This window comes from Desmodus rotundus, chromosome 8 (genome assembly GCF_022682495.2).
Source record: "Desmodus rotundus isolate HL8 chromosome 8, HLdesRot8A.1, whole genome shotgun sequence".
Lineage (NCBI taxonomy): Eukaryota > Metazoa > Chordata > Mammalia > Chiroptera > Phyllostomidae > Desmodus > Desmodus rotundus.
Window position 1 is genome coordinate 120,134,909 of NC_071394.1, and position 22,665 is coordinate 120,157,573.

General features: G+C 36.3%; 1 protein-coding gene across 2 annotated transcripts in view; it reads left to right on the forward strand.

Annotated features, from left to right (window-relative positions):
* The window catches only part of STT3B (STT3 oligosaccharyltransferase complex catalytic subunit B), an 83,091-nt gene that overhangs the window by 10,251 nt on the left and 50,175 nt on the right, over positions 1-22,665 (forward strand). The window lies entirely within an intron of this gene.

Sequence of the window (22,665 nt, forward strand, 5' to 3'; positions counted from 1 at the left end):
CCCATTAGTTCTTGTCCATGGGTCGTACATGTAAGTTCTTTAGCTTCTACATTTCCTATACTATTCTTAACCTCCCCTTGTCTATTTTCTGCCTAATGTTTGTGCTACTTATTCTCTGTACCTTATCACCCTCTCCCTCCTACTCCCCTGTTGATAACCCTGCATTTCTGGGATTCTGTTCCTGTTCTAGTTGTTTGATTAGTTTGTTTTTGGTTTTGTTTTAGGTGTGGTTGTTAATAACTGTGAATTTGTTGTCATTTTACTGTTCATATTTTTGATCTTCATTTTCTTAGATAAGTCCCTTTAACATTTCATATAATAAAGGCTTGGTGATGATGAACTCCTTTAACTTGACCTTATCTGGGAAGCAGTTTATCTGCCCTTCTATTCTAAATGATAGCTTTGCTGGATACAGTAATCTTGGATGTAGGTCCTTGCTTTTCATGACTTTGGAAACTTTGAATACTTCTTTCCAGCCCCTTCTTGCCTGTAAGGTTTCTTTTGAGAAATCAGCTGACAGTCTTATGGGCACTCCTTCATAGGTACTGTATTTTTTGGACTATAAGACATACCAGACCATAAGATGCACCGAGGTTTTAGAGGAAGAAAATTGGGAAAAAAATTTTGAAGCAGAAAATGCGGTAAAATATTTAATAACATCCTTTACACAATTACGTCTTACACAATTGTGGACATCTTTCCACAATTACGGTACATTCAGCAGGAGACTACGGTACGCTATTGTATCTTTCTACAACAAAAATACAGTAATGACAACTATCAGCACTGTGTCCTTCATAGTTATGGGGGAACTGTAGCTGAGAACATCAGTGGATGATGCACTGTTATGGGGGGATCTGCTGCTGGAGGGTCACAGGTTGTGCAACACTCTTGTATGGGGACAGCAGTTTTGCACAACCTGTGTGGCTCTGCAGCGGTTGCCAAATTACAGCTCCCATCATCCCAACCTGTCCAAGCATGATGGAAGTTGTAGTTTTGCAACAGCTGCAGGGCCACATTGACAGGTGACCTGGCAGTGGAATTTGCCTATGTTAATGTTAATGGAGGACATACCAGTCATGTGATGGAGGCACATGCGGGCGCCATAGGCTTTCTTCTCCTAACGAGCTGCACTGCCTGTACCCTCCTCCCAGCCCAGGGCCCATAGCATCATCCCACTCCTGCCGCTGCTGGCTCCCTGCAGCAGTGACCCTGCTCCTGCCTCCTGTGACCCAGCTCCACCACCGCCGCCCCTCCCTCCACCCCCAGCCAGGTAAGCCACATTCGGACTATAAGACGCAGCCCCATTTTCCCACCCAAGTTGGGGGGCTGCGTCTTGTAGTCCGAAATATATGGTAGCTGTCTCCTTTTCTCTTGCTGCTTTTAAGATTCTCTCCTTATCTTTACTCTTGGGTAATGTAATTATCATGTGCCTTGGTGTGTGCTTCCTTGGGTCCAACTTCTTTGGGATTCTCTGAGCTTCCTGGACTTCCTGGAAGTCTATTTCCTTCACCAGATTGGAGAAGTTCTCCTTCATTATTTGTTCAAGTAAGTTTTCAATTTCTTGCTCTTCCTCTTCTCCTTCTGGTACCCTGTGATTCGGATGTTGGAATGTTTAAAGTTGTCCTGGAGGGACAAAGTTGTTCCTAAGTCTCTCCTCGTTTTTTTGAATTCTTGTTTCCTCATTCTATTCTGGTTGAGTGTTTATTTCTTCCTTCTGGTCCACAACATTGATTTGAGTTCTGGTTTCCTTCCCGTCACTGTTGGTTCCCTGTACATTTTCCTTCATTTCACTTAGCATAGCCTTCATTTTTTCATCTAATTTGCAACCATGTTCAACCAAATCTGGGAGCTTCCTGATTACCAGTGTTTTGAAGTGTGCATCTGATAGGTTGGCTATCTCTTCGTTGCTTAGTTGCATTTTTTCTGGAGCTTTGATCTGTTCTTTCATTTGGGCCATATATTTTTTGTTTCCATACACCTATTCTGTAGTAAGGGGTGGAGCCTTAGGTATTTGCCAGGGCAGGGCAACCCACATGGCTGTGTTGTGCTGCTGTATGTGGGGGAGGAGTCCCAGAGGGAACAGGGCTCCTTGCACCTCTCTCTGCTGGTTTTCAGTCACTTACCTCGCTATGCACAATCAAATAGGGCCCTTCTGGTCCTGATTCCCGGGTGGGTGGGCTTGTGTGTGTTCTAGGACTCTGGGTCTCTCCAACGAACTTTCCAGTGAGGCTGGGAGTTTTTCCCACTGCCATCTCAACCTGCACAAGTGTTTTCAGTGAGAGGTTTGAGGCTTTATTTTCTTGCCCTGGGACCCTGGGTTGTACCGTCTGTCTCGAGCCCCAGTTGTCCCTCGCAGCTTATCTGCCCACAAATGTGAGACCACCCGTTCTACCAGCTGCCACCTCACCCGCCCAGGTCCTCCAGCCTCCACCTTGCTGCAAGTCCTCTCCACCCTTCCTACTGGTCTGGATGAATGTTTCTTCTTCAACTCTGTGGTTGTCCGACTTCCATATAGTTCGATTTTCTGTCAGTTCTGATTGTTTTTTGTTTTTAAATTTGTTGTCCTTCTTTTGGTTGTGCAGAGAGACACAGTGTATCTACCTATGCCTCCATCTTTGCCGAAAGTCAGAACATCTTTTCTAATCTTTCTAGAATATTTATCCCTATACTGTACTGGGAACTTATATTAACACACATCCTTTATCCTTAATGATAACCACATTTTATGTTTTGGTGATGGTAGTAGTACAGGAATTCCTGATTGTGTAACACCTTGATTAACCTTGGATTTGTTGTGATATTGTGATTTATAGTAAGAAATATTTGTTTGGTCTTTATCTCTGTTTCTTGTACACAGCTCCTAAACCCCTAAGTGATTGTATTGTGCAGGTCTTTTCTTATGTTCATGAGGTGATTTGGAAAGCCTCTAGGTAATTTAAGGATAGGGGCTGGTTGCTAGTGGAGCCAACCTTGTGATTAGAGGGTTGGAACTGTAAGCCCTGCCCCCTGAACTTCTGGGAGTAGAGTGAGACTGGGAGTTAAATCACCGGTGATCAATAATTTTATCAATCATGCCTGTAATGGAGCCTCCATAAAAACCCAAAAGGACTGAGTTCGTAGAGCTTTCAGATTGAACATTTAGAGATTTGGGGAGAGTGGTGTGCTGGGAAAATGGAACCCCCACGTCCCTTCCCACATATCTTGCCCTATGCATCTTTTCCTTCTGCCCGTTCCTGAGTTTTATGCTTTTATAATAAATGGGTGATCTAGTAAGTAAAATGTTTCTCTGAGTTATGTGAACTGCTGTAGCAAATTAGTCAAACCCAAAGGAGGGGGTTGTTGGAATACAGCCTTTGGGTTAGAGGCACTGGTAACAACTTGGACTTGGAGTTGGTGTCTGAAGTTGGTGTGGGTGGGGTGTCAGTCTTGTAGGACCAAGCCCTTAACCTGTGGGACTTGATATTATCTCCAGGTAGGTAGTTTCAGAATTGAGTTGAGTTGAAGGATACTCCGCTGGTGTTGGTGTCTTGAGAATTGCTTGGTGGTGTGAACCAACCACCGCCTCTCCGCCTCGCCCAGTGTACACACACCTTTTAGTAGTTGAACATCATAATCTCTCTTTCAGTTAAGGTGTCATTTTAATCTTACAGAAGGGAAGAGTTGATGAAGATGCTTACAGAAGTAACTTATGTGTGTTAGTGATTACTATTAGCACTTGGAAGATGGCTGGCTGGCTGGCTAACTTAGGAAGAGCCTTAATGGGGGGAGGTTTTTGTTCTATGAATATTTCTTCCAAGTACAAATAACTCTTAGGGAGTTCTGTCTCAAGTTTTAACTCACTAGTTAAGGAACCTTGAATAAGAAAAAAGAGTAGTTAATATCTAAAAAGACATGAAAAGAGTTTCAGTGCTGTTAACTTTTGAGATAGATTTTAAAAAGATGGCAGCAATAGAAGTAAATTTCTAAGCTGGCAGGTTGTTTGAACTTGCATAATCTTGATGTGGAGAAAGAATAAGAATAGAAATTATTGTATACACAGTAATTAGAATATGCTAAATTAATGAAAACAATGAGTTTGGGTGGAGTTAGATTAATGATCAATTTGGTTTCTTGGCTTTTGATTTAACTTTATGATTATAGGTAATTCATATGGAAATTAAGCAACACTTTAGGAAGGCATCACAGTTCTGATCTCATTTAAACTTTCTCATGAGAGGTTAAAGTATACTAAATAAAAATACTCATTAGGGATGAAATAAGTTTTTTTCTGTATTAAAGTGTTTCTGCAATGGAATAATTTTTGTGTCTAATTACTGGGATGGTCATTGAATATTGTAGGTCGTAAGTGTCAAATAAGCCAAGACATGAAGTCTTTATCTTCATTTGCTCTACTTGAACTCTAACAAAATGACTGGTCAGCTCTTTAATTATACTGTTATTCCATGTAGTAATAGTATTCCTGTGCATTCTAAATCTGATATGCTGTAATGATCAGTTATAGATGTTTTTGCTTAAAAGTGATGTGTGCTTTAAAAACAAAATCTTTATCAATGTTCCTTTAAAAAAATCTGTTACAGTGAGCAGGGTTTGTTGAATATATTGACAATTATAATACCGCATAGATTCTTAATTTTAAAAGTTTAATAAAGGTGCTTTATGGAAGTTTAACTTCAAAACTAAAATTATTTTCACTCTAGACCACAGCTAAAGAAAACTTTTATTTTAATATGCTAACCAGCTTCCTGGCATTTGAAGAACAAGATCATGAAACAATGTGGTCAGTGAAATGAATCTAATCTTAAAATTGTGTAAAGATCAGTCATTTGTTTAAAGTAGAAGAATGAGCTTGAGGAGCAACTAATACCTTTTTAAATAAAGCTATTTTTTGAAGGTTGTTAAAATGAGTCAGTCTCCTCATTGGAAAGAGAGATATTTTCTCCTGTTAAGATACTTTAATTTTGGTTATAAAAGTAATTTACCACATTTTAATGGTGTCTAATATAAACGGCATTTAAAACAAAAGAAAAGGTTTTCCTTTTAAAGTAAAAATCATTCTAGACCTCTAAAAGTTTGTGTAATAAGCATTTGATGTTATAACTGGTATGAATTGCAATGTAATATGAATTACATAAATAAAATTTCAATAAATCAAGCTATATTGAAAATTCTAGTTGCATATAAAATTTATAAACCCATATATGTAGTTATGAACATAATGATAAACACCTGAGAAACCCCTACCCAACTCTAGAACTAGAATATTACCAATTTCATATCTACTCAAATTCCTTCTCTAGTTTATTCTTCTGGTTTCCCATTTAGTACTAGGAATCCATTGTCCTGAGTTTAACATTTCCTTTGCCATAATAAAAAAGAAAAAAAGAAAACCTTATGTATATTACTAAGCTTTGCTTTGGAGCTTTATAAAATAGTATTATCTTGTAATCTTTGGCTTGCATTTATACATTTGCTAGTAGATGGACATTTGGGTTTCCATTGTTTCAAAATGCTACTATGATACATACATGTACATGTGTGCTAGGGTATATACCTGGTAATTTTGTCATAATATGCTTTGGTTATTTATAAAAATATAGTACACTCCTCCACGATTTAGTGACAAAACAGTCTTTCCTTCACAATTCTGTGGATTTATTGGGAGGTTCTGCTTCATGGTGCCATCTGCGGTGCTGGGATGATTGCAGTCATCTGGAGGCTACAGTCAGCTGGGGCTAGAATGGCTGGGATGCTAGACAGTTGAGACTCCAGAGTAATCTGGGATCTTGATTGGGAGCTCGGCTGGGGCTTTTGGCTCCTGCTTGTGGCTGCTTGGGCTGACTCACAGCAGTGTGGTTGGGTTCAAAGAAAGCAATCCACCAGAGAGGAGGCTGCCAGGCCAGTTAAAGACTAGGCTTAGGATGATCAGGGTCACTTACACTATGTTCTATTGTTCAACATAGACACAGGCGTATCTCACAGTTACTGGAGAAGATGCATACACAGGTAGGGGCAGAATTGTTTAGGGCCAGTCTTTGGAGACTGGCAACCACAGTGTTTATCATTTTTTTTTAAGTTTTTAAATTTATTTTTAGAGAGAGAAGAAGGAAGGGAGAAAGAAAGAGAGAGAAGCATCAAGGTGTGAGATAGACATGAGTCGGTTGCCTCTTACACGCCCCCAAATGGAAACCCAGGCGTGTTCCCTGGCAGGGAATTGAACCAGCGACCTTTAGGTTTACAGGCTGGTCCTCAATCTACTGAGCCACACCAGCCAGGGCTGTTTATCATTTTTATTTCCTCTTCTGTGAAATACATTTTCATTTCTTTGTTTAGTTGTTATGGATTTTTCAAGGGAGGGGAGACTAAGTCTGGATTAAATTTGTTGCAAATCTTAAAGCATTTTGTGGTTTATTAGTCCTTAAGCAATCTTATGAGATATTATCCCCGTTTTACAAATGAGAGAAGAAGCACTGCTAAGTATGTTAGGAGATAGGCTTTGAAGTCAGCCTCAGATGGTGATTTTGGTATAAAGAATAGCATGTGTATACATGTACAGTTTTGAAATATTGGGCTGTCCGCCAAAGTCTGTTACGTTTTTTCTGTAAAATAAAAGACATTTTTCATTTTCACCAATAAACTTATTGATTTGGATATTTTCAGTATGTCATCTGTCTTCTGCTATTGGCTTCTAGTGGGTAGAGGCCAGGGGTGTGGCTAAACATCTTCTAATGCTTAAGACAGCCCTACAGCAAAGAATTATTTAGCCAAATGTTAGTAGTACCAAGAAACTTTGCAAACCACTTTTGACACATTCGGTCAGTCACAGCACTTTCTCCATATACTGCACAAATCTTTTTTCCATTTCGATTGCATTTTTATCTTCCTTGAACTAATAAAGCATGATATGTCAAAAAATACTTTGTATTTTCTTCCATATTCAATATTAAAATGACTGCACAAAAGTTCACCAGTTTTGATGTTTTTTTTTTTAAATGCAGGGCTGATATAACAGCTGTAACAATACAATGTAACATTTGTTTTGAATGAAGTTAAAGACAACTAAGCACTACTAGATCCATCTTAAGGAAAAAACATAACAGACTTACCCAACAGCATGATGCCACGGTCAATCTACTTGTTACATCCCTCCCCCTCCAAAAGATTGAGGCTCAGAAAAATTTATAATTTTTATTCATTTATGGTCCATTATAATTTTAGATGAAGTGACTTTTGTTATGAGGAGACTCAGGCCAGGTGTCTTGCCCAGTGACAGAACTAGAATCAGTACATTCAACTTCAAGTTCTTTCTCGTCTTCCCTGCCTTCCCCGTCTTCCCCATTCCTCAGTATGTTTTCCTCTAACTTATTCAGTTGGATTAGTCAGTCAGGAGCTGCCAGTCCATTGCAAACACTTGTATTTTGGTAGCCGAACTAGTTTTGCAATCATTTCTCCCACTTTGATGGTATGATGGAGTTAAGAAGAGAGTGGAAAGGAATTGGCTGATTTTCTTGACTGACCCTACCTCCGGACTTTATCATGGAAATCAAGGTTCTTAAATGTTGTGGTCAAAATAGTTTTTGTAAAATTATAATAGAAGCCAGAGATTTGCAATTAATACTCAAATATTTGCCATAGGTAATTTAAAAAGAACACTGTAGGCATGCAGCTGGATTGCCTTAAAACTGAAAATGCCATGGAGCAATTCTGAATTCCATGGGATTTTGAATAAATTGAACAATTTGCCTGAACAAATACAAAATATGCAGAAATAAACTTAATAGACACTTCTTCCCAACCCTCATTTAGGAAGATTGTTCTGTGTAAGTATAGTTTCTGATCATTACAACCCTCATTTAGGAAGATTGTTCTGTGTATAAGTATAGTTTCTGAACATTACAATTCTGTATACTGAAGTCAGACAACTCAGTACATCTCTCTAGTATAGAAGCAACACTTCAGGCAGCTTGACTTACTTTCTTGTCATCAGATTTCTTGGATCTAAGATTCAAAGGCAGAAATGAAAGTGATAATAGTACTTATTGGAGGGATTCTTTGACAGGTAGTGGAATACAAGCATCTTTAGACTTTGATGAGGAATCTTTTCCACCAGTGATAAGAGTCATTGCATGACTGATCTCATTCATTTTTATTCTTTCCTGCCCCAGATTCTTCCACTTTCTGTGTCATGCATGAAAATTACCTTTCCTCAAGAAGTAAACTAGGTATAATATTTGTTATAAGGTTGATGCAATGTTACCCTGATAAAACATAGGCATCAAGTAATTTGGCAAAAAGGGTAATGCCAGATTGTACCAGGTTGAGTATGTAGTATGACACCATTTGTAAAATGGAGGGGGAAAATTAAGTCCATTTAAAATCCAATGAATGCATTGTAACGTTTGCAATTTTCAGAATAAACACATTTTAAAAGAGTGCACCAAAAACATGCTACTCTCTGAGTTTTAATACATGTTATTTTATAGAAATTAATTACTTTATAAAATTAGATACATGAAGGATACTAAAGCTTTCATATAGTTCAGCATTTCACATCACCTTGCTTTGAACCCCTCTTAAAAGTGAAGAGGCAACTGACTCATTCTCCTTTTATTTTCATTCTTATCTCCTTGTGTCCTTGTGTTTTTCATGATACTTTTCTCTTTGAAAATGGAGTGATAAAAACTAGGTAAATTGAATCACGTTTGGTTTCTCTGAAATATACATAGTCTGGCAGAAGTAAGGCCTGCTTGAGTGTGGTTGGTAGGGTAATAATATGGGTGTAATAATTTATAGTTTTAATTTGAACATTTCACCTAAAATGTCATTAGCTGTGCTTGAATGTGATATTGTTATGTTACAGAATTACATGCTTATGATTTTGTAATAAAAGATTTTGTAATAAAATAGGGGGCATTATTTGTGCTGGACCCTGTAGAAATGAACTTCATGCCTGGAAGAGAGCACAGAAATTATTTGTTATGGTGATTGCCAAAGCTTGTTCTGCAGAACGCATATCCTAGGAATTGTAGTTCAAAACAAAATAACTTATAATTTAAATTTGGAAAAAACTGCATACCCCATCCACTTATTTTTTTTACTGCATATTAATATGTTAAAAGCCAGGAAGTTCTTGAATACAGTATTAATTTTATTTAACTTAATGTTTATCATATTTAATTTAGGAATCACCGTAGGATGTTTTTACTGTTTCATGCAATGCAATTTGGGAAAAACTAATTTAGTTGCTTTATTTGATAGATGAGAGTATTTGATCATTTATACCATTCACCCCATTTATTTTGGTGACTAAGTATTTTAACATCCAGTTCTTCAGTACTTAGTACTATGTCAAATTTTAACATTGCTCTGTAGCTTATGAATATGCCTCCCAAAAGTCTTAAAATGTCCAGAGAAGCCTATATACACTGCTTGTTTTGAGTGATTGTTAAATTTAGTTTATCCCTTGCTGTCCCCTTTACCCCTGAATGTTGTTCATTTCTCTCTTGAGCTTATTAGTTGGCTAAACAATTCTGGCTTTTTAATCATAGCAAGTTATGGGATATTATTACTATATAATAATTGGATATTGTTAATATGTATATAATGCTCTTTAGTTGGAAATCTTATTTCTGTAGTATGTGAATGTGTCCTCACTTAAATATATATATCATAATACATATTTATATAATGCTTATTAGTTAAAAATCTTATTTATATAATTATTCTCTAACACCAATAACTTAGATAATATTCTAATAATAAGTATGTTTATGTGTAGCATTTTTGGGGAGATCTTGTTTCTATAATATATGACTGTGTACCTGACTTAAAATATATATTACATATATGTGTGTGTGCTATGTAGAGAGAAGGAATACATGAAAGAAAGTGTGTGTACCTGTCTCTCTTGCCTAGGTTTTTAGATTTCAGTATGTTTTGGATTTAACTGAGCAAATAGTTTTAAATTATCAACTACATTATTTTATATGTGATCCTAGAATCTTTTTTTTTGAATGGCACTAAGACACTTATATGAACCTTATTTTGATGTAATTTTTTGGTGCCAGCTTCTCATTGTTTTTTCCTTTTTTCCTATAGTTTAAGTGTCCTTTATAAAACAGAAGAGGCCCTCCTTTTTTAAATGGATACTTATAGAAATTGATAGCTGTCATTTCCAGTTAAGGCAAAAGTTAAGAGGTAGGAATAAAATAAGGATATTGTTTTCAGTTAATATGTATTTGGAAGAAGTTTTGCTCTGTGTTCTTAGGAGTTCTAATGTCTTTTAATTTGTAATGCATCTCACCTTAAGTGGGAGGGTATAGAGAAACTAAGAAGTCTGCAGGATGTTTTGAGCTTTTGAATAACAAACCTTGTTTTTTTTCCATGTGTTGCTCCGAAGTGACTGTAGACAGGTAGTTTGTCAATCTCACACATACAGCATGCTCTTTGCTTATGAAAGATCTTGAATCAGAATGTCCCATCCACCACTTGTAAGAATAGGGAGGTTAGTGAGAGTAGTCTTTAACACCCAGTTGGAACTGCTTGTACATAAATGAGTATTGTTAATTTGGTGGTGTGGCACTAGTTAATAAATGTATTTGAGGGTCTTTACAAACTTCAGAATTGACCTAGTAAAAATAAAGCAATAAAATGACTTATTTTTCTGTATCATTAGTAATCCTTTGAAATTTTATTGTTTTGTTGTTAGTTAAACATGGATATGAACCTCTCTGATACTAGGCTTGAATATATCCTCACATAGGAGATTCCATAGTTTAAGTTACAAAATTAGCTTTGTGTTTAATATGGTTATTTAGACAGTGTTCGTATATATCATGTGGCAGGATCCGATATAGATTGTTAGTTTTAGTAGTCTCAGTAAACTGCGTTTTTTTCTGCTTGGTGTACTTACTTAATTAGCATGTTGGTCTGTTTTTGATCCTGCCACTAGATGGCAGGAATACTAAAAGGTAGATTGAAATGCCAACTTTAGCTTGTGGTCCTTAGCTGCTTTGCACTTTCACCTCGGTATGTTATGAAGTATGCCAACTGATGGGACTTCTATAGATCTGCTACCTTGTGTAGCCTGAGAGTACCCAGTGACAAGGTAAAGGAGAAGAGAAGGAACAAAGAAGAAAACTTTAATCCTGGATGTAATCATTGGTGTTGTACCACTTTGCTTTTTATTTTCTCTTTGTGGAATTCTGTTTCTTTCCTTTATTTCTTAATTCTTTTATATTGGCATCCATACCAATTTCTGCTGATGGCACTAGTTGCCTTTTCATTTATGAGGTGAATTATTAACCTGGACAATTTTATAAGATCTTGTAACACTATACTTTGCAAACAAACTCTGAGAGTAATAATCAACTATATAAATCTTTTTACAGAATTAATTATTTTTTAAAGAGCCTGTCTGTTCATAGCCTTCGAAGAATTGAGTGGTGGACAGGGGCTGGGATGCTATGATACAGCTCCCATGATTATGTTACATTATATAAGAGTTTGTCTTGCTAGTGGACTTTTACCAGTCTCTCCTTGCTGGAGTTACAAGATAAGCAATAGGAAATTTTATTGTTTTATTGTTGTTACATAAGCATGGATGTGAATCTCTCTAATGTTGTAGAAATCCTTGTCAGAAGCTGTGGGCAGCTTCTATGAGCCTCCAACCAACAGCCAACATCAAGGAGGTAGATTCTACCAGTAACCTTGGAAGTAAATTATTTCCCTAATTCAGTCTTCAAATGGGAATCCAACCCCGGCGACACCTTGATTGTAGTCACAATTGTAGTAAGCAGGGGATCCAGTTAAACTTCACCTGGACTTCCTGACTCATAAAAACCACAAGACAATGAATATATGTTGTCTTAAGCCATTGAGTTTGCTGTAATTTGTTTTGCAGCAATAGAAAACTAATATGCATGCCTTTGATAAACCTTTTCTCTGTCTGTATGGTATCTATTTGCCAGGTGCTGTGGATATAGTGGTGTGAACCCAAATACATAGGATTCTAGTCTTGGAACTTGGGAGATAGATTTGGAGCAATTAAGAATGACAAGTGCAGCGAAAGCATATGACACCATAAGAGCATCTAACAGAGACTTAAATACAAATATGTTTTTTAAGACTTAATCAACTTTTTAAAAACTTACTCTTCCTAGGTTTTCTCATTTCATTTTTTAAAGTATATTTTTGCCATCATAACACTTTTTATGATCTAGCTTTTTTGTTGTTGTTAGTATGATGAAAGTGAACTGTGTGCCTTTCCTAGCCCTTTCACATGTTCTCCTAGACCACTTCTATTCTTTCTCGCCTTCTTGCTTCATAGTCCAGTAAGATTTACATTAGGTGTCAGCTGTAAAAGCCTTCCATGAGAGTTTTGGGAGGGTAGATCTATCCTGTGTACTAGTGTTCCCAGTGTACTTCACAGTGCTGGTGGTAGACTCTTTAAAATAAAGAAAAAAGAAAAAAATTTGATATAGAGGAAGTAGAACTCTTTCACTGGTGGGAGTGTAAATAGAACTCATACTGGTGGGAGTGTAAATGATACTACTTTGTAGAACTATTTAATATTTTTTAAAGATTTTATTTATTAATCTTCAGAGAGGGAGACAAACATCGATGGGCTGCCTCTCGCACGCTTCCAATGGGGTACCTGGCCCATAACCCAGGCATGTGCCCTGACAGGGAATTGACTGACAACCACACCAGCCAGAGCATTATTTTTAAGTTTATGTGTACTCTGGGAATGGAATTGCTAAATACTTACCCAAAGAAATGAAAACGTGTATACTCAAAAAAGAATTTTACAGGAACGTTCATTTACATATTTTTTTCCAAATATTTTATTTATTTATTTTTAGAAAGAGGAGAAGAGAGGGAGAGAAACATCAGAGTGTGGTTGCCTCTCATGCGCCACCTACTGGGGACCTGGCCTGCAACCCGGGCATGTGCCCTGAGTGGGAATTGAACTGGCAACCCTTTGGTTCGCCGCAGACCAGTGCTCAATCCACTGAGCCACACCAGCCAGGGCTTCATTTGTATTTTATAAGAACAAGAATGTACAAGCTTACTAATAATTGCCTTAACTGGAAACAACTCATATGTACTACCAAAGGAAAATGAATTGTAGTATGCATAAAATGGAATGCTACTCAGCAACAAAAAAGGAACAAACGCTGCTACGTGAATAAATCTCAAAAACATGTTGAATGAAAGAAGCCAGACAACTTAGAAAGTAGAATCTATCATCTGTTTATATTAAATCTAAGAGCAAGCAAAATGAATGTATGGTGAAAGAATTCCAAAGTGTTTGAGGTGGGAAAGTGATGGAATAGTACCAGTGGGAACTTTCTGGGATAATAGTTTGGGGTGATAATTATGGTTGGTCATATGTATAAAATTGGCAATACTCATTAAATCAAATTAAAGTAAGATCAATGTATTTTAATGACTGTAAATTATACTTCAGATTTTAATAATGGGAAAAATAATCAGGTGTCCTTTATCCTATGTGTTCCCTTCTCCCCTGTATTTGCTTATTTCCTGTCCCTGCAGCAAGATTGTCCAAGATTGTCACCTTCATGAGGTCAGGGACCAAGTTTGCCTTTGGCTCTTTGAATGTATACTGTATGCATAATGCCCAGGCTTATTGGCTCTGAGTCTGTTATTTGTAAATTATAATTTATTCGTAAGTTGGTATCCATATTTTATGGTTGCATTTTTTCAAGAAAAATATTTGCATTATAACAGAATCTTGTATTTATGCTTAAGATTGTGTTTTTCTTTATGCAGCTTCTAGCTTTTTCTGTTCTAGGATGCACAAAAGACATCTTGTTTAAGTGTTGGTAAAGTAATCTCTATTCAACTATAACTTTGCCAATCATAGTTTGAGATAGCACAGCGCTATATATATGTATAGCAAAATTTTAAAATCAGACTTTTTATAAATGTGAAGTTTATTTATGAAACAAATGAAAAGTAAACATTAATCCTGTTTTCTACTGAATCTCATCCTGCCATCTCTCCTTAATTTCTTGAGATAGGGCAAAGAAAGGAGACCCTATTTTACTTTTTTGAAACAAAAAGGCCTTAAGCACCATAGTAATTTGAAAAAGAAGCAGGTCATTACATAGCACTTTACATAGGAGTAACTAGTGATATTCCTTGTGGTGGTGGTGATGTTACTGTTTTCCTTCATGAAAGTAATACTAAATTTTATTTTATTTTACCCTACCCAAGGACATCATTCATAGCTTTTGTAGAGAGTGACAAAGGCGGGCGGGGGGGCGGGGAGAGAAAGAAACATCGATTGGTTGCCTTTCCCCTCGCACCCCGACAGGGGTCAAACCCGTGACCTGAGTATGTGCCCTGATGGTGAATTAAACTAGTGAACCTTTCAGTCCATAGAACGATGTTTCAACCAAGCCACACCGGCCAGGGCATTAATATTAAATTTTAAATTATTAATGGCTAGGTCAGAAGCCTGAAAGATAATTATAGTCTCAATTTCCAAAAGCTGCCTTGGTAGGTCATAGGTGTAGATTTTTCTGAACTATTGAAGAAGGCAATTCAGAGCAGATTTTTCACTGCTAGAATTATGTGTTGGAGGGTCTTCTAAAAATAAATTCAAAATTCTGCAAAATTTCTGTGCCTATTCTTCTGGTGAGAGAATCCATATTTTCATCATATTTTCTGAGATCCTCTCCCAGAAAGTTGAAAAACCCTGTTTCTCCCTCTGTTTTCTATGATGTTTTCTTCATTTGCCAGCTGATGGTTTTGCCAACTTTTTAGAAACATAAACTGTTAAAGGTTCACAAGAAATTACTCTATTGAATATTTACACCGTGAAATTATATTTGATATGTCTGTTAGTTCCCTTCATTTTTTCCATAGTTGTTTTTAAGATTTTTTCTGAACTTTTTGGTGGCAAAAGTAAACCGTAATTAACTGGGCTCCACAAACTGGCCTCTTCTGGGTTTCAAACCATCTCAGACACAGGTATAAGAATGATAAAGAGGAACTACTTCCTTCAGAAAACCTGACTTTTGTTATGGAACCTCTGGCCAGAAATGCTTGTTCTCATAAGTAGTACTACTTTTGTAGGGGAAAATACATATTTCTTGACAAGATGTTTAGGAATGTCAAAATTTGGTATTGTATGACTGCATGTATATTCTTTGTTGCCTGTTAACTTACTCTGCCCTGACTCTCCTATTTCTAATCTCATTGTTCTTATCCTTGAGGTGGCATCTAGCTATAAAAAAATAAAATAGTATGATTTTTGCAAGAATTAGTTATTAGGATAAACTTCATATTTTAAGAAAATTCATGTTATAGTCACTGCATTTTGATATCTATATTCTATTTTAGTTTAAAAACATTGTCATTTGTATATACTTTCAATAAAAGTTTAATTTGAGGAAATATTTTTTTTTCTTTCTGTTAAGTAACTCATCCCTCTCCTTTTTGACTTTGGTTGTGGGAAATGAAGTCAGATTAAAGTTTAAACTCATAGGCCTTTCTGACCTACATTTGTGTATATTTTTATCTACTCTTGAATTATTGTATCTATGCTTCTGTTGTCTTTTATCTTTGTGTTACCTTTATTAGGTATTTTTCTAGAACAAGAATGTGATAAATTAAGGCATTGTATATAAATCTTAGAATTTTAAAAAATTTATTTAAAAAATAGGCTTTGACTGCATACGTGAACTATGGTAGAGCAATGCTTTTAGTACTAATGATACCTTCAACATTCAAGTTATTTATTAACAAATTATTGTATGATAGCTATGTGCCAGGCATATTATCAAGTGTTTGGATATATGTAAAGGGTCTGTGTTGTAATGGAACTTATTTTCTGGCAAGCAAACATGTAAACAAAAAAAAATCAAAATAATTTTAGTTAGTGCTGGAGGCTGGGAATAAAAATAATGTGCTATCTAGTCTCTGGGTTATGTCTGTGGTGTCTTTTGAGTTAGGTCCATAGAAATAGTAGATGTGGGAGGATACAAAGGAGGATTTGCTTTTCTAGCAACAGGAACAATTTATTCAAAGGTATAGAAGTATGAAAAAGCATGAACAGCACTGCACTGCTTAGGGATGAACTAGAATTTTAGCGTATATTAGGTGAGGAAAAAGTAGAAAGGAGCCATTTCAGGGTGGAGTTATTGGGAAAGGGAGTCTTTAAAAAAAAAAAGGATTCTTGCGTAGATTTTGGATAAAATACTATTGTTTTTAAGGATTTTAAACAGTTGAAGGATTAGTTAATAGTTCATTTTAGAGAGACAGTTGTTTGTTGTGTGGAGGATGGATTGGGAGGTAGGGAGGGAATACTGGAATCTAGGAAATCAGTAGGAGGCAAGAGAAATAGTCTAGAAAAAAGATTACAAAGAAGCCTTTAATTAGGGGAATGTTAAGAGCTGGAGGTGTGTCCAACCCCGGGACTTTTAGGCTGCATGTGGCCCAGGATGGCTATGAATGCAGCCCAACACAAAATTGTAAATTCACATAAAACCTTTTTTTCTTTTGCTCATCATGCTTGTGTATTTAGTATGTGGCCCAAGACAACTCCTATTCTTCCACTGTGGCCCAGAGAAGCCAAAAGGTTGGACACTCCGGAAGATGACTCCCAAACACTTGTGATAGTGGTAACGTTTTAACTAAGTTAAAAAGCAACTTTAATGTTGGAAGGCAGAGTTCAATTTTAGTTATGTTGAGTATGATGTGCCTGTGAAGACATTTGTTCAAGTAGGCTGTTCAGTGTATGAATTCAGAATTTAGAAAAAGGAATTTTTGTACTTGGGAATGATATGTGGTAGTCAAAGTCCAGGGAATGGGTGAGGGAAAAGAGGAGAGGTAACAGAGAAAAGAGAAGAATGAAGACTAAGCCTTGATTTTAGCCAAGATTAGGGGCATGGGCAAGTATAAGAGAATCAATGTTTAGATTCTCAGCTTCTTTATGTACTTTTTCTTAAAACTGAGTTCAGGCATCATACTGATTCTCTTTCTCGATCTCTCATTGCAGTAATGCATCTCTGATTTTACAAAAGAAAGGCATTCCATTCACCTATTCCTCTATGTTGCCCCAAATGGAGGCATAGTTCACAATGTTGGTGTGGAGATACTGTGCTTTCTCTCAGAGAGCAAGTATGTTATCTGTTATTCGGAGAACTATGTGATCCTGAGAATCTGAGTTTTCAGAAGTTTGTATGCTGGATTATAATCTAGAGAGTTTGGACAGAGGTTAGTTTCAGAGGCAGAAGTTACAGTAGAAACCTTGAGATGCTTGGCCTTGGTGAGGTGTGTCTCATTTGGAATTTTGGTTTTCAGATGGTCTCCTTTAGGAAAGATCCAAGTTTTTATGTAGCTTAGCATAGATTTTCTTATTCTAATAAAGCTGATCGTGGTTAAACAGAGGTCTTTAGGAAGCAAATGTGGAACTCTGAAATTAGAAACATGCATCTTTTCCATAAAGGCAATATCTTTTTTTTAAAAGACAGTGCTCTTCTTGTGTTTTCATACTATGGTTTTTGCTACTATATTTGAAGAAATAAGAGAAGACTTTTTCTTTTACATAAAACCTAGATTAATGCTAGAGAGAAAAGAGACTAATTGAAATAAATATCAGAAGTATGTAATGAAGAAGATAGGTAAGCTTCAGTTGATTTACTTAGGGTAGAGACTACTTTTAGGTAGTGTGACTTATTACTTGAATAATCTGAGTGAAATCCAAAATGAACTACAAATTACAGACCCCTACAGATTTTTTGGTATTTTTTTCCTTAGAGAGCAAGAATGACTTCATAAGATAGAAAAATTAAGTCTCACATAGATTTTTTTCATTTATGAAATTGCTACATGAATAATTTTTTCACTTGTCTGTAACAAGACAGGTTAAAGTTTTAAGGAAAATGGGATAAACAGTAAAATGTTATTTTTAAATTTGTTAAAAGAAAAATGACCATACTTAAAATTCCTGTGTTATTAGAAAATACATAATAACAAGGGAAAGAGGAAGAGATGCAGAACTAATTGTTAAACTTTAAATCTCCTAATTTGTTCAAATCACAATTCTGATAGATTATGACTAATAATGAAGACCATCTCTTGGAATATGTTACAACAATGGACAGCAGAAACAACAGAATTAACCTGTTAACGTATCTGTCTTGCATTGTCTTTTCATGAGAACTGAGACTTTGCTTTCTATCAGATAGGTTTTTGATCCATGTATAATATCTGTCTTATAAAAGTGAACTGGCTTTTTTTTGGGTGCTATAGGAATTCCTAGTTCCTAAAAACTGAGTTTTAAAAGTATGAAGGAAAAATTCTAAGACAAAATACTTTCCCATCCTTTCTACTTTTCTTTTTGATACGCCAAATACACAAATGATAATAGACATTATTTTCATGTTATCATTCAATATTCTCTAAAGTAGTCCTTCAACATTTATGGGGCAGGCTTGTCTATAATGGGAAGACAGGCTGGTATAAAACAAGCCTGTACCCTGTATTGTGTGTTCACCACCCCAAGTCAAGTCTTTGCCCATCACCATTTATTATGCCTGTACCTTCCTCCACCCCCCTCCTGCCTGCAGTCACCACACTGTTTTCCCTGTCTATGAGATTTTTATCCTTTTTTCTTTTTTGCTGAATCCCTCCAGACACCCCCATTTGTACCCCCACACATACACGCTCACAGCTGTCAGCCTGCTCTCTGAGTCTGTCACTATTTTGCTTGTTCATTAGATTCCTTGTCTTTTTCTGACTAGCCAAATGACACTTTAGGTCTTGTTAATATATGTTGCAGAAAAAAGGTGGTTCTTTTAATTTGTAATATGGCTATTTTTCTTCCTTTATGAAATTTAAAAAATCAAATTTTACTTTCATCCCCAGTTTCTCCATGCATCTTTAACCAGTCAGTTTGCTTTTCACATTTTATGCCCCTTTCAGAAATGAAAAACATCTATATGAAAATTATTTTGTCTGTCTTAATAAGGCATTCTACCCACATTATTGGAATTGCAGCTCTAGGGATTGGGTCAAGAGAATTGGGGGGAGACATTCATTTTTTAAAAGCTATTACGAAAAAGTCAAACCAAAAGTAGAGGAGACCACAATCAACCTCGTATCTACCATCTGTATTTAGTAATTATCTCTTTGTCACACTTGTTTCAAAAAGTTTTATTAAAGTAAAAATACTGGAAGTTGCTCTGACTCCTAATAAAAGAGACATCTATAAAACCTAATAATGTTCTTAGACTATTTTAAGATAGCTGTAATTTTACCACTTACGTTTCTCTTTTATTGTAGTTTTATTGGTGACTCCTAACCTTTGGTACATCATTTCTCAGTTTACCTAGTTTTATTTGGGGGAAAACTGTAACTTGCATGTATGAGAATGTGTGTGTGTGTGAAATTTTCCATGATGAAATTTACATCAATATTAGGTTATTAGTGTATATAATTATGTAAATCATATATATGTGCATTTAAATCTTATTACAATTATATATGTGTGTATATGAGGCCTGTCCAGAAAGTAAACAGCCATGTACTATTTAAAAAGTGGAGACTTGTTGAAGAAGATACAAGAAACATTGTACATAGGACAATGGCACCTCAGTCCCTTTCACAGTAGGCATTTTGGGACTTCACACATTTCTCCCAGCGTCTTTTTCACCGTTCAAAACACTCAGCAAAATCCTTTGTTGGCATCACCATCAGCTACCCCCTCGTATTTTCTTGAATCTCATCAGCAGTCTGCAATCTCTTCCCTTTCAAAGGTAATTTTAGTTTTGGGAAAAGCCAAAAGTCACAGGGCACCAAATCTGGGCTGTGGTAGGCTGAGTCACCCGGTTGTGATGTTTCGCCAAAAAACTCTGCATGATGCATTAGCGGGCTTTGTGATGAAGCTGCTGATTACCAGTTGCCCCTAGCTGTAGCTGTTTTCATTGTATTGCATCTCTCAACCGACAAAGAACGTTGAAGTGTAGTACTCCTTATTATTGTTTGGCCTGGAGAAGTGTACTCATGATGGACAATACCTTCCCAATCAAAAACACAGTTAATACGTTTTTGGTCTTACTGTGACTTTGCTGTACCTTCTTCCGGATTGAAGAACCAGGGGACTTCCTTTGGGACTACTGAGCCTTCGTTTTGGGATCATAGCCATAAACCCACGGATTCATCTCTGGTTATGACCTTGAGGAAATCTGGTTCATTGGTAGCAGTTCAAATCAAGTCATTAGCAACTGCAATACAATGTTCCTTATGCTCTAGTAGCAGAAGCTACAGAACAAATATTGCCACAATGCATTTCATGCCATGATCCTGTGTCAAAATCTCAGACACAGTTTTTGGAATCCCTAGATCAGTTTCTAGTTCTTGCACTGGCAGTCACTGATCTTTGTTGATTGCAGCCTGTATACATTCAACATTCTCAGGTGTTCTGCTTGTTGCAGGCCTTCCAGAATATGGATCACTTTCAACGGATTCTCAATTACCTTTGAAGCATTTGTGCCACACTTTTATTTGTGATGCACTCATTGCATTGTCTCAGAAAGCCTTCTAACTCATCTGAATAGCTTATGTGGAGGAATATTCAAACTTAATGCAAAATTTGATGCAGATTCATTGCTCTACTCGCTCATTTTGAATGCTGTGGCCACACAGTACACATGCTCACTCAAGGCATCTACTGCCCCCACTGACTAGTACAGTGAAGTCGTCATTGTTCAAGCATGTGCATACAGTAGCTGGACATTTTCCAGACAGACCTTGTATATATAAACTACTCATACACGGTAAAGGAAAATATCATGGAAATTTTCAAACATACACAAAAGTAGAGCTAATACTATAATGAACCTCCATATATAGATTACCCAACTTAAGCAGGTATCAATTTATGGTCCATTTTGTTTCAGCTATTTAAGTGTTTTTTAAACATGTAAACTGGACAAGCTAAAATTGAAGTCTGCTTTTGTGTACACAATTGCTTGACTTTAATGAAGAGGAAATAGAAGACAAAATTTTAAGTCAGTGTGAACTACTCATTACTAGTGTGCCAAAAAGGAGAATTAACTAAACATGAGTTGAGCCTCATGAATAAAGTGTCACAAACTAGGATAACTTCCATTGATACAAAACCCCCTAAGATATTATTACATTGTGAGGTGAATTAGAGGTTCCAGCATGATGTTTTCAAAGCCCAAATTAAAGTGGAGTGGAGAGGGAAGGGTGAAGGATATTACAGGAGGCCTCTTCAAGAATGAAGTTCAGGTTTTAGAGGACTGCATGAAGAAGGCAGAATAAAATGCATGGCTATGGTGGTTTTGGTGTAGGTGGAACAAAGAGCTGAGAAAGAACATGCTAAAGTTGCTCAGAAAGAAGGTACAACTAAAGATTGACAGGTACAGAGTATCCACATTTCAGTTGTTTGCCACAGTGATTTTCAACCTTTTTCATTTCATGGCATACAAACTAATTACCGTATTTTGCCGTGTATAATGTGGTCCATGTATAATGAGCACACACGTTTCTGGCCCAAACTTTCAGGGAAAAAATCTTTAGTTTCCATTCTTTAATTCTGGTATTTATTTATTTATATTTAGAAACAAAACTGATTGCCATATTCCAGAGTTTTATTTTGCATACAAATACCGTTATTGCTTTCTAGAGTTACACTTTTAACGCATAAGCATAAATAAAAATTAAAAACATACATGTATTTTATATATATATACATGGAATGTATATACATATATATATGGAATTAGTACTACCCATATATAATATGCGTCCTTATTTTTCCCTCAAAAATTTGGGGGGGAAATGTGCATTATACACTGCAAAGTATGGTGCTAAAATTCTGCTGCACAACAAAAAATATATTTTTTGTTGATCTGGCAAAGTAGATACACTTTCGATTCATTAACACCGATGATTATTGTTGTTTTGACTGTACCATACTTTGTTTGACAATCAATCTAAGGAAAAAGAGGTCAGTGCCTCTCACTATATAGTCAGGTGGTGTATGTTTTAAAAATTTCTTGCGGCACACTGGTTGAAAATTGCTGGTTTTCTGTAATGGAAGAGAGTAGTTGTGTGGTCAGTCCAGATGCCTTTTATATTTGTTTTGGGTTGGATTTCTCCCCGCTTATGAACTTTTTTCCCCTGGGTTCTTTTTTGTTATTGAGATGTAATTAACATATAACAATGTATTAGTTTTAGGTGCACAGCATAATGATTTACCAGATGTATATATTGCAAAATGATTATCAAAAGTTGGTTAACCATCCATTACCACACCTAGTTACAAATTATTTTTTCTTGTGATGAGAACTTTTAAGATCTCTTAGCAACTTTGAAATATTCATTGCAGTCACCATGCTATACGGTACAATCCCAGGACTTAATTATTTTATAATTGGAAGTTTGTATCTTTTGATCCCCTTTACCCATTTTGCCCACTGCCTATCCCCTTCCCCCTCCACCTCTGGCAACCACCAATCTGTTCTCTGTGTCTGAGGGGGGGGGTTGTTTGCTTTTTTTAAGATTCCACATATACAATATTTGTCATTCTCTGACTTATTTCACTTAGCATAATACTTTCAAGGTTCATCCTTGTTGTCACAAATGCAGGATTTCTTCCCTTTT